The sequence below is a fragment of the Trichosurus vulpecula genome, chromosome 4 (assembly GCF_011100635.1).
Source record: "Trichosurus vulpecula isolate mTriVul1 chromosome 4, mTriVul1.pri, whole genome shotgun sequence".
Lineage (NCBI taxonomy): Eukaryota > Metazoa > Chordata > Mammalia > Diprotodontia > Phalangeridae > Trichosurus > Trichosurus vulpecula.
This window is the reverse complement of record NC_050576.1, coordinates 416080336-416092623: the sequence shown is the minus strand read 5'-3', so window position 1 is coordinate 416092623 and position 12288 is coordinate 416080336.

Here is a 12288-nt window from a genome sequence, read left to right as displayed (position 1 = left end):
CATGAGTCTTTTGGAATTGTCTAAGATCATTGTATTACTGAGAAGAGCTAAGTCTATCAAAGTTGATCATCGCACAATGTTGTTGTTACTGTGTACAATGTTCTCCTGAATCTACTCACTTCATTCAGCATCAGTTCAGGTAAGTCTTTCCAAGTTTTTCTGAAATCTGCTTGCTCATTGTTTCTTATAGCACAATAGTATTCCATTACATTCATATATCACAACTTGTTCAGGAATTCCCCAGTGGATGGGCATCCCCTCAAGTTCTAAGTCTTTGCCACCACAAAAGAGCTGCTATACATATCTTCGTACATGTGAGTCCTGTTCCATTTTTTTATGATCTCTTTGGGATACACTTAGTACTGCTACTGCTAGATCAAAGGGTATGCACAGTTTGGTTGCCCTTTCGGCATAATTCAAAATTGCTTTCTAGAATGGTTGGATCAGTTCACAACTCCACCAACAATGCTTTAGTGTCTCAATTTTCCCACATCTTCTCCAATATTTATAATTTTCCTTTTCTGTCACATTAGCCAATCTGATAGGTGTGAGATGGTACCTCAGATTTGTTTTAATTTGCATTTCTCTAATCAATAGTGATTTAGAACACTTTTTCGTATGACTATGTATAGCTTTAACTTCTTCCTCTGAAAATTGCCTGTTCATGTTCTTTGGCCATTTATCAATTGGAGAATGACTTGTATTCTTATAAATTTGACTCAGTTCTCTCTATATTTTAGAAATGAGGTCTTTTTATCAGAAACACTGGCTATAAATTGTTTCCCAGCTTTCTGCCTTCGTTCTAATCTTGGTTGCGTTGGCTTTATTTGTGCAAAACCTTTTTAGTGTAATGTAATCAAAATTATCCATTTGGCCTTTTATAATGTTCTTTATCTCTTGTTTGGTCATAAATTTTTCCCTTCTCCTTAGATCTGACAGATAAGCTATTCCTTGATCTCCTAATCTGCTTGTGGTATCACCCTTTATGTCTAAACCATGTACTCATTTTGACCTTATCTTGGTTTACAATGTAAGATGTTGGTCCATGCCTGGTTTCTGCCACACTACATTTCAATTTTCCCAGCAGTTTTTGTCAAGCAGTGAGTTCTTATTGCAGACAATTGAGTCTTTGGGTTTATCTAGCAGTAGGTTACTATAGTCATTTACTACTGTGTCTTGTGTACCTAACCTATGCTACTGATCCACCACTCTATTTCTTAATCAGTACTAAGCAGTTTTGATGATTGCTGTTTTGTAATATACTTTTAGATCTGGTATAACTAGGCCACCTTCCTTTGCATTTTTTTCCATTAATTCCTTTGATTTTCTTGAACTTTTTTTCTTCAAGATGAATTTTGTCCTTATTTTTTTCTAGCTCTATACATTTTTTTTGGTACTTTGATTGGTATGGCACTGAATAAGTAAATTACTTTAGGTAGAATTGTCATTTTTATTATATTAGCCTGGCTTACCCATGAGGAATTGCTATTTTTCCACTTATCTGACTTTATTTGTGCTAATAATTTATTTACAATTTTTGGAAAGTTGATCTATAATTTTCATTCTCTAGTTTGACTCTTCCTGGTTTAGGTATCAGCACCACATTTGTGTCATAAAAAGAATGTGGTAGGACTCCTTCTTTGCCTATTTTCCAGATAGTTTATATAGTATTGGAATTAATTATTCATTAAATGTTTGGTAGAATTCACTTGTAAATGGGACTGGAGCTATTTTTTTTTAGAGAGTTCATTGATGGCTTCTTCAATTTCTTTTTCTAAAACTGGGTTAAGTATTCTATTTCTTCTTTTTTTAATGTGAGCAATTTATATTTTTTAAAATTTATTTATTTAACATATTTAGTTTTCAGCATTGATTGTCACAAGAGTTTGAATTACAAATTTTCTTCCCATTTCTACCCTCCCCCCACTCCAAGATGGCGTATATTCTGGTTGCCCTGTTTCCCATTCAGCCCTCCCTTCTGTCACCCCACTACCCTCCCATCCCCTTTTCCCTTCCTTTCTTGTAGGGCAAGATAAATTTCTATGCCCCATTGCCTGTGTATCTTATTTTCTAGTTGCATGCAAAAACTTTTTTTTTGTTTTTGAACATCTGTTTTTAAAACTTTGAGTTCCAAATTCTCTCCCCTCTTCCTTTCCCACCCATCCTCCCTAAGAAGGCTAGCAATTCAACATAGGCCACATGCGTATCATCATGTATAACCCTTCCACAATACTCATGCTGTGAAAGACTAACTATATTTTGCTCCTTCCCAACCCATCCTCCTTTATTGAATTTTCTCCCTTGACCCTGTCCCCTTTCCAAAGTGTTTGTTTTTGATTACTTCCACCCCCATCTGCCCTCCCCTCCATCATCCCCCCTTTTTTATCTTCTTCCCTCTTCTTTCCTGTGGGGTAAGATACCCAATTGACTATGTATGGTATTCAGCAATTTATATTTTTGTTAACATTCATTCATTTCACTAAGATTGTCAGATTTATTCACCTATAGCTGGGCAAAATAGCCCTAATTTTTGTTTTAATTTCCTCTTTGTTGGTAGTGAATTCACCCTTTTTATTTTTGATACTGGTAATTTGGTTTTCTTTCCTTTTTTAAATCAAATTAACCAAAGGTTTATCTATTTTATTGTTTTTCCTTAAGACCACTTTAGTTTTATGTATTAGTTCAATAATTTCTTACTTTCAATTTTATTAATCTTTCCTTTGATTTTCAGAATTCCTAATTTGGTATTTAATTGGGAATTTTTGATTTGTTCTTTCTCTAGCTCCTTTAGTTGCATGCCCAATTAATTGATCTCTTTTGTCTCTATTTTATTTATGTAAGCATTTAGAGATATAAAATTTTCCCAAGAATTGCTTTGGCTGCATCCCATAAGTTTTGGTATGTTATCTCATTATTGTCCTTCTCTTTGATGAAATTATTCATTGTTTCTATGATTTGTTGTTTGACCCATTCATTTTTTTAAAATTTATTTTATTTAATATATTTAGTTTTCAGCATTGATTTTCACAAGAGTTTGAATTACAAATTTTCTTCCCATTTCTACCCACCCCCCCTCTCCAAGATGGCTTATATTCTGGTTGCCCTGTTTCCCATTCAGCCCTCCCTTCTGTCACCCCACTACCCTCCCATCCCCTTTTCCCTTCCTTTCTTGTAGGGCAAGATAAATTTCTATGCCCCATTGCCTGTGTATCTTATTTTCTAGTTGCATGCAAAAACTTTTTTTTTGTTTTTGAACATCTGTTTTTAAAACTTTGAGTTCCAAATTCTCTCCCCTCTTCCTTTCCCACCCATCCTCCCTAAGAAGGCTAGCAATTCAACATAGGCCACATGCGTATCATCATGTATAACCCTTCCACAATACTCATGTTGTGAAAGACTAACTATATTTTGCTCCTTCCCAACCTATCTCCCTTTACTGAATTTTCTCCCTTGACTCTGTCCCTTTTTGAAAATGTTTGTTTTTGATTACCTCCTCCCCCATCTGCTCTCCCTTCTATCATCCCCCCCCCCCCCCGCTTTCTTTTATCTTCTTCCTCCTTCTTTCCTGTGGGGTAAGCTACCCAATTGAGTATGTATGGTATTCCCTCCTCAGGTCAAATCTGATGAGAACAAGATTTACTCATCCCCCCTCACCTGCCTTCTCTTCTCTTCCTACAGAACTGTGTTTTCTTGCCACTTTTATGCAAGATAATTTACCCCATTCTATCTCTCCCTTTCTCCCTCTCTCAATATATTCCTCTCTCATCCCTTAATTTGATTTTATTTCTTTTAGACATCATCCCTTCATCTTCAACTCACCCCGTGCTCTCTCTCTTTCTCTCTCTCTCTCTCTCTCTCTCTCTCTCTCTCTCTCTCTCTATATATATATATATATATATATATATACACACATACATATATACATACATACACACATATACATATATATATATATACACATATATATATATATTCATATATATATATATATATGCATATTTCCTTCAGCTACCCTAATACTGAGGTCTCATGAATCAAACACATCATCTTTCCATGTAGGAATGTAAACAAACCAGTTCAGCTTTAGTAAGTCCCTTGCAATTTCTTTTTCTTGTTCTTTTTCTTGATTACCTTTTCATGCTTCTCTTGATTCTTGTGTTTGAAAGTCAAATTTTCTATCTAGCTCTGGTCTTTTCACTGAGAAAGCTTGGAAGTCGTCTATTTTATTGAAAATCCATATTTTGCCTTGGAGCATGATACTCAGTTTTGCTGGGTAGGTGATTCTTGGTTTTAATCCTAGCTCCATTGACCTCCAGAATATCGTATTCCAAGCCCTTTGATCTCTTAATGTAGAAGCTGCTAGATCTTGGATTATTCTGATTGTGTTTCCACAATACTCAAATTGTTTCTTTCTGGCTTCTTGCAGTATTTTCTCCTTGATCTGGGAGCTCTGGAATTAGGTGGCAATATTCCTAGGAGATTTCTTTTTGGGATCTATTTGAGGAGGCAATGGTGGATTCTTTCAATTTCTATTTTACCCTCTGGCTCTAGAATATCAGGGCAATTCTCCTTGATAATTTCTTGAAAGATGATATCTAGGCTCTTTTTTTTGATCATGGCTTATAGGTAGTCCAATAATTTTTAAATTCTCTCTCCTGGATCTATTTTCCAGGTCAGTGGTTTTTCCAATGAGATATTTCACATTGTCTTCCATTTTTTTATTCCTTTGGTTCTGTTTTATAATATCTTGGTTTCTCATCAAGTCACTAGCTTCCACTTGCTCCAATATGATTTTTAAGACAGCATTTTGTTCAGTGGTCTTTTGGACCTCATTTTCTGTTTGGCTAATTCTGCCTTTCAAGGCATTCTTCTCCTCATTGGCTTTTTGGAGCTCTTTGGCCATATGAGTTAGTCTATTTTTTAAGATGTTGTTTTCTTCAGTATATTTTTCAGTATTTTTTGGGGTCTCCTTTAGCAAGTCATTGACTTGTTTTTTATGGTTTTCTCGCATCCTTCTCATTTCTCTTCCCAGTTTTTCCTCTACTTCTCTAACTTGCTTTTCCCACTCCTTTTTGAGCTCTTCCATGGCCTGGGAGCAGTTCATGTTTTTTTGGAGGCTTTTGTTGTAAGCTCTTTGACTTTGTTGACTTCTTCTGGTTGTATGTTTTGGTCTTCTTTGTCACTAAAGAAAGATTCCAGAATCTGAGACTGAATCTGGGTGTGGTTTTGCTACCTGGTCATGTTCCCAGCCAACTTACTTGACCCTTGAGTTTTTCAGTGGGGTATGACTGCTTGTAGAGTAAAGAGTACTTTTTTTCAAGTTGGAGGGGATGCGCTGTTGTTTTCAGAGGTATTACAGCCAGCTCTGCCACACCAGCACTCCTCCTTCCCCAAGAACCCCCAACCCAGACTGGACTTAGATCTTCAGCAGGTTCTGCACTCCTGCTCTGATCCACTACTTAATTCCTCCCACCAGGTGGGCCTGGGGCCAGAAGCAACTACAGCTGTACTTCTGTAGCTGCCCCACCCCTGCTGCCCCCAGGGCGGTGACCAAACTGAGAGCTCCTTTTTTCACTCTGTCCCCAGCAGCTTTTCCCACTAACCTTCTCTGTTGTCTTTGGTGTTTGTGGGTTGAGAAGTCTGGTAACTGCTGCAGCTCACTGATTCAGGGTGTTAAGGCCTGCTCTGCCTGGCTCCTGGTCTGGTTGGTCCAAACTGCCCACACTGGGCTCTGCTCCATTCTGCTCTGCTCCCAGCTCTGTGAGGGATAGACCTTACTCAGAGACCATCCAGGCTGTCCTGGGCTGGAGCCCTGCTTCCCTCTGCTATTTTGTGGGTTCTGCAGTTCTAGAATTGGTTCAGAGCCATTTTTTATAGGTTTTTGGAGGGACTTGGCGGGGAGCTCATGCTAGTCCCTGCTTTCCAGCTGCCATCTTGGCTCCGCCTCCTCAGCTCAACCCACTCATTCTTTAGGATTAGATTATTTAGTTTCCACTTAAGTTTTAGTTTATCTTTGTATGGCTCTTTATTACACATAACTTTTATTGTGTCATGATCTGAAAAGGATGCATTTAATATTTCTGCTCTTCTGCATTTGATTATGTGTTTTTTGTGCCCTAAAGAAGGTCAATTTGGGGGTATTTGTCATGTATCACTGAGAAAAGTTATATTCCGTTCTATCTCCATTCAATTTTCTCCAGAGGTCTATCATATCTAACTTTTCTAATATTCTACTTTCTTGTCTATTTTGTTGTTAGATTCATCTAGTTCTGAGTGGGGTAGTTGAGGTCCTCCACTAGTGCAGTTTTGCTTTTTTTTTCCTTCCTGTAACTCACTTTACTTCTTTAAGAATTTGGTGTCATACCAGTTGGTACAAGTGTATTTAATAATGATATTACTTCACTATTTATGGTACCTTTTAGCAAGATGTAGCTTCTCTCCTTATCTCTTTTAGTTTAATCTATTTTTACATTTGCTTTGTCTAAGATCTGGATTACTATCCCTTTTTTTTTTACTTCAGATGAAGCATAATAGATCCTGGTCCAGCCTTTTACCCTTACTCTATGTGTACCTCTGCTTTAAATGTGTTTCTTGTAGACAACATATTGTAGGATTCTGTAGGATTTTTAGTCCACTCTACTATCTGCTTACATTCTATGGGAGAGTTCATCCCATAGTTATGATTACTAATTTCCCTCCATCTTCTTTTCCTGCTATTTATACTTTTCTCTCTCCTTTCACCCTGTCCCTCCTCACTGGTGTTTTGCTTCTGACTGCTACCTCCTTCAATCTGCCCTCCCTTCTATCAGCTCCTCTCCCCTTTTCCTTTCCCTTTATCCTACCACTTCCACACTCTCTTTTGTCCACTCTTCTATTCACCTCCTTCCCTTTTCTTTCCCCTTTTTCCTCCTACTTCTCTATAAGGTAAGAAAGATTTCTATAGCCATCTGAGTGTGTATGTTATTCCATTTTTCAGCCAAATCTGATGAGGGTAAGGTTCAAACAATGCTCACCCCCTCCCTTCTTTCCCTCTATTGTAATTGGTCTTTTGTGTCTCTTCACATGCTGTAATTTATCCTATTTTGCCACTCCTCTTCTCTTCTCTCCTCTCCAGTACAATCCTTTTTTTCCCCCTTAATTTTTTTATATCATTACATTAAAGTCAACTTATACAGATACCCTCTGTTTATGTATCCCCCTTCTAACTGCCCTAATAAAATTCTCAAGAGTTACAAGTATCATCTTCCTACATAGGGATGTAAACACTTGAACTTATTGAATAACTTTTTTTCTTTCCTGTTTACTTTTTTATGCTTCTCATGAGTCTTATATTTGAAGTTCGAATTTTCTATTCAGCTTTGGTCTTTTCATCAGGAATTATTGAAAGTTCCCTATTTCATTGAATATCCATCTTTTTTCCCTGAAAGATAATGCTCCATTTTGCTGGGTAGTTGATTCTTGGTTGTAATCCAAGCTCCTTTGCCTTCCAGAATGTCATTCCAACCCCTCAGAGCATTTCATGTAGAAGCTGCTATGTCCTCTGCAATCCTGACTGTGGCTCCATGATATTTGAATTGTTTCTTTCTGGCTGCTTGCAGCACTTTCTCCTTAACCTGATAACTATGGAATTTGCTACAATATTCCTTGGAATTTTCATTTTGGGTTCTCTTTCAGAAGATGACCAATGGATCCTTTCAATGACTATTTTACCCTCTGGTTCTATAATACCAGGGCATTTTTTCTTGATAATTTTTTGAAAAATGCTTTCTAGGCTCTTATTTTTTGATAATGGCTTTCATGTAGTCCAGTGATTCTTAAATTCTCTCTCCAGGATCTATTTTCTAAGTCACTCATTTTCCCAATGAAGAATTTTACATTTTCTTTTTTTTTATTCTTTTACTTTTTGTTTGACTGATTCTTGATGTCTCATTGAGTCACTGGGTTCTACTTGCTGAATTCTAATATTTAAGGAATTATTGTTTTTCAGTAAGCTTTTGTACCTCCTTTCTAATTTGGCCAATTGTATTTTTTAAGGAGTTGTTTTCTTCAGTCAGGTTTGTCTTTCCTTTTCCAAGCTGTTGCCTCTCTCTTGCATACCTATCATGTCTTTTCCCAATTTTTCTTCTGCCTCTCTTATTTGACTTTAAAATCCTTTCTGAGCTCTTCCAAAAAGTCTTTTTGGGCTTGAGACCAATTCATATTTCCATTTGAAGTTTTGCATGTAAGCATTCTGACAAAGTTGTCCTTTTCCGAGTTTGTGTTTTGATCTCCCCTGGCACCACAGTAGCTTTTGTAGGGTCAAAGTCCTTTTTTTTGCTTCTTGCCTCCTGCTGGCTTGCCTGGACACTATGCTGGGCTGTGCTCCTCTTTTACCTAAGTGAGACAGACCTTTCCTGAAGTCCTTCTAAGTTACCTTAAGCTGTAAAACTTTTCCACTCCATCTTTTTGCAGGTGGGAAACTGAGGAGCGCGTAGGTAACTTCCTGGCTTCTCTCTAGCATCTTTGCTCCACCTCCTAGGAGTTCAAAATTTTTAATAAGTTTCTCCTCCATTTAAACTATGCCCTGGAAAGCCTCTATGATGGTCACAAATGCTTTAAAAGAGCTTTTATGTCTCACTTGATTTGAAAAGTCATTTAAAGTAGTTATGTAAAATAAAAAAGTATCTCTAAAAAGGAGTTATTTTCATTTTTAGGACATTGTACATATCACACATATTATACATACACATTGAACATAAAGGAATGATTCTAAAAATCTGTCATTGAAAGAAATTAACTCCATTGTTGGATTTTATTTTCAAAGAATTTTTTGTGGTTTTAAGTAGTTTGTTGGGGGAATTATTCTAATGTAATAACTTTTGTAGTTAAAAAATAAGCTCAATGGAATTATGCATTCTCTACATCTTAATTGTGTAGCTGTCAAGATAAGATCTACTATAAAATATCATTTGAGAAAGCCTTCTTGGTCACTTCTCCAGTCTTCAACAGGAATGACTTTGATAAGTATAGATTATTATCATAAATATTTTGTAGAAGTGGAAAAGAAGGTATATGAGTAAGTAGTTACTGCTATTTTCTATATATGATCATCAGTCATAATAACATACATAACTTGTGACTCAGGACCCTCCAAAAATCTGGGCTCCCACAGATTGGATCTTATGTTGGATGACTTTGACAGACCTCTGGGTACGATTATTATCTCTTTGGGGCTTCATTCCAGTTTACTCAACAGACATCTCCAAAATAAAGCTTACTTATAGCTTGTGTCTAGGTTTCTCCAAATGTGGCTAAAGCACACCCAGGAGTAAAAGGCATTCAAAAAGACGTTATCAGTATTGGGTTTTGGACAGCCCTTATTTTTCCCTACAGAAGATGCAAAAGTTGCGAAGGATGCATAAATGCCTAAAAACAGATAAAAAACCATGTAATTCAAATAGCTTCTCCTAGATGGGTATTCAAATTGGAGTTACCATTGGAGTAACTCTGGGGAATTCCACTTTTCCACAGGGTTTTCTGTAGTTTCCCATCCCCTAGATTCTAATTATCACTCTGCAATTTAGAATCCCCTTGGAAGGCAAACATATATTGTGGGCTACCAAACAAGCAATTACCTTCCCATAAGACCTGATTTTCCAAACAACTCACTGTAGAAACAGGGATTAGCAAGTTTCAGGTCACTGATTTTCTAAATCGTGAGTATTTTTCTTTGCTCTTCCAGTTTTTGGGTGGGTGGATGGGAGTACATGGGTAATTTTCTTTCTCGAAGAAACATATTGTCCTGGAAAATGATCTCTCTAGAAAATAAAGTCCTTGAATTTTCAAGCTCTGGAACTTTTGGATTTGAGTTATCCATGAAACAACCTCCAACACTAGTACTTCCCAGGAAATTCTCATTCTTTGAGTAAAAGGGTAGAATTTACAATGATACTACTTGGACATCAAAATTTCCTTTCCTCTACACAGGAAATTAGAATCAAGGAAAATTGTCCATGAACTTTCCTTTTCATCTGAGTGAACAAAGAGATGCGCCACCATATCTTGGGCTGGAAATGTTCACTTTAATTATCTCTATTTTTATGCTAAATTAAAAGATATCTTACTGGCATGTACTTCTATTCAAAGCAGCCATTTCTAGGTTTGTGGGGGAGAAATTGTATTTTGGTCCAGATTTCTCTTCCCCCAGGATGAGGTTTGTTTTGCTGCATGCTGATAGGCCTCTTGTATGTGGGGAAAAAAGAAAAGCTTTTATAAATCATGGACAAAAGAAGCTCCTCTGAAAAGGATTCATCCTCCCGAGTCCCAGTTAGCCAATCATTTTGGAAGAAGTCTTATGTGTGGGAACTAATCAGGACTTTTCTGTGGCCTTTCATTGAAGCTTTATTAGGTATTCATGGGATTGTGTCACCTATATTTTCATACAAAACCTGATACCATGTAACCTCATCAGATTGATTTGGGATATCATCAAATTGCCCAGATATTCCCCTGACTAGCCCTTCTTTACATGTACATATATACATATATATATATACATATATATATATATTTAAGTATCTTCTAACTTTCATGCTTACATGTATATTATGGCTAATACCTTAATGCCTTCAAAATTATCCATTTCATGTTTTAGAGCATCGATAAATTATTTAAATAGGATAGTTTGGATATGTTTTAATTGAATACTAGACTGTTTGCTAAGTATATATATATATATACACATATATGTATATATGTACACACATATATGTGTGTGTGTGTGTGTGTGTGTGTGTGTGTGTGTGTGTGTGTGTGTGTTTGTGTGTGTGTAGGCCACTTAAAGATATTTCTTCCCCAATTTTCATATGTTTCAATATTTACATCTTATCAGGCATTCTTAACCCTTGGGAAAAAAATCTTAAAATGGTTGAAGTTTGTGTTGTGCATCTTCAGCCTCTTCTTTCATACAGTTTCACTATATTCACTGGTATATACTCGTTGAGACCAGTGCTCTCACATTTTCTCCACTTTTATTTCTGTTATAACCTAATCATAGGAAAGGACTTTGTAAGTCCATTCACATCAAGGTGTAAATGTCTAGTCATGATTAATGTTATTTCTCCAAGGGCATTTGCATTTTACCAAGGACAAATAGGTTAAACCAAAGGATTAAATTACTAGTTATGTATTTTCACATATGTGTGCATGTGCATATCTGTCATCTATCCATCTATCTATGTCTCACTTTGTGGATTAGCTGGAGGAAATTTGTGCTCTTATATTGGTCTCTCATGCAACTAAAAGTTCTTTTAAGCTAAACTGTCTCTCCTTAACATCAGATAAAATAGGCTTAAATTAATTTTTTTTTTTGGAGGGGGAAAGGCAGGGCAATTGGGGTTAAGTGACTTGCCCAAGGTCACACAACTAATGTGTGTCATGTATCTGAGGCTGGATTTGAACTCAGGTCCTCCTGACTCCAGGGCCAGCGCGCTACTCACTGCACCACCTAGCTGCCCCTTAAATTAAATTTTTGAAGAAAAAAAGTGGACGATATTTTGGAGAGCCTGAGATTGTCTTAATTCTCTACTTCCTTTTCATGTTTAGACACACACTAACCTGCCTGGCCTTTCTTTGTATTTTCAAAATGCCGTTTCAATCCACAGTGCCTCTGATTTATCTATATCTACTAATCTCATGCTATTTTCTCATTTGTTTCTGCAATACAAATTCTAGAGAATCATTTAAGTAAGTTCTCCTAGAATCTTGAAAAGCAGACATTTTAAGTTAATTCATTTCTACCGGATAATATTTCCATCAAAGATCATATCCATAATGATAATTATTGCAGAAAAATGATATTCTTTAGGGTAAATGATAGGTCTTCAGAATCAATTGCTTTCTCTACGATGACTTGATTTTATTTTCCTTTTTTAGAGACACTTCTGATTTCATATAATACTACTTTGGCTGCAGTGGGAAAGAGAATGCCTCAAGAGTACCTATTAACAAGTACTACTGTCTCACTCAAGATGAAGACATCTTTTTCATTATAGCTGTAGGGAGAATAGCTGGGACATGGAGTCTTGAGTGAATGGTTTAAAATAAGGATTAATGGAGGACTATGATTTACAAGAATCATTAGAAATATAAATTTAAGCAATATCTGTGAAACATAGTGACAGGCAGGAAAGTACAGCGGAGAACAACCTTACTTAGGAGAGTTTTAGGCCTGGCTGTGCCAGTTATTGGCTACGTGACCATTGTAAGTCTTATTTCTTCTCTGGATCTGTTTCCTTATTTTTAAAATGT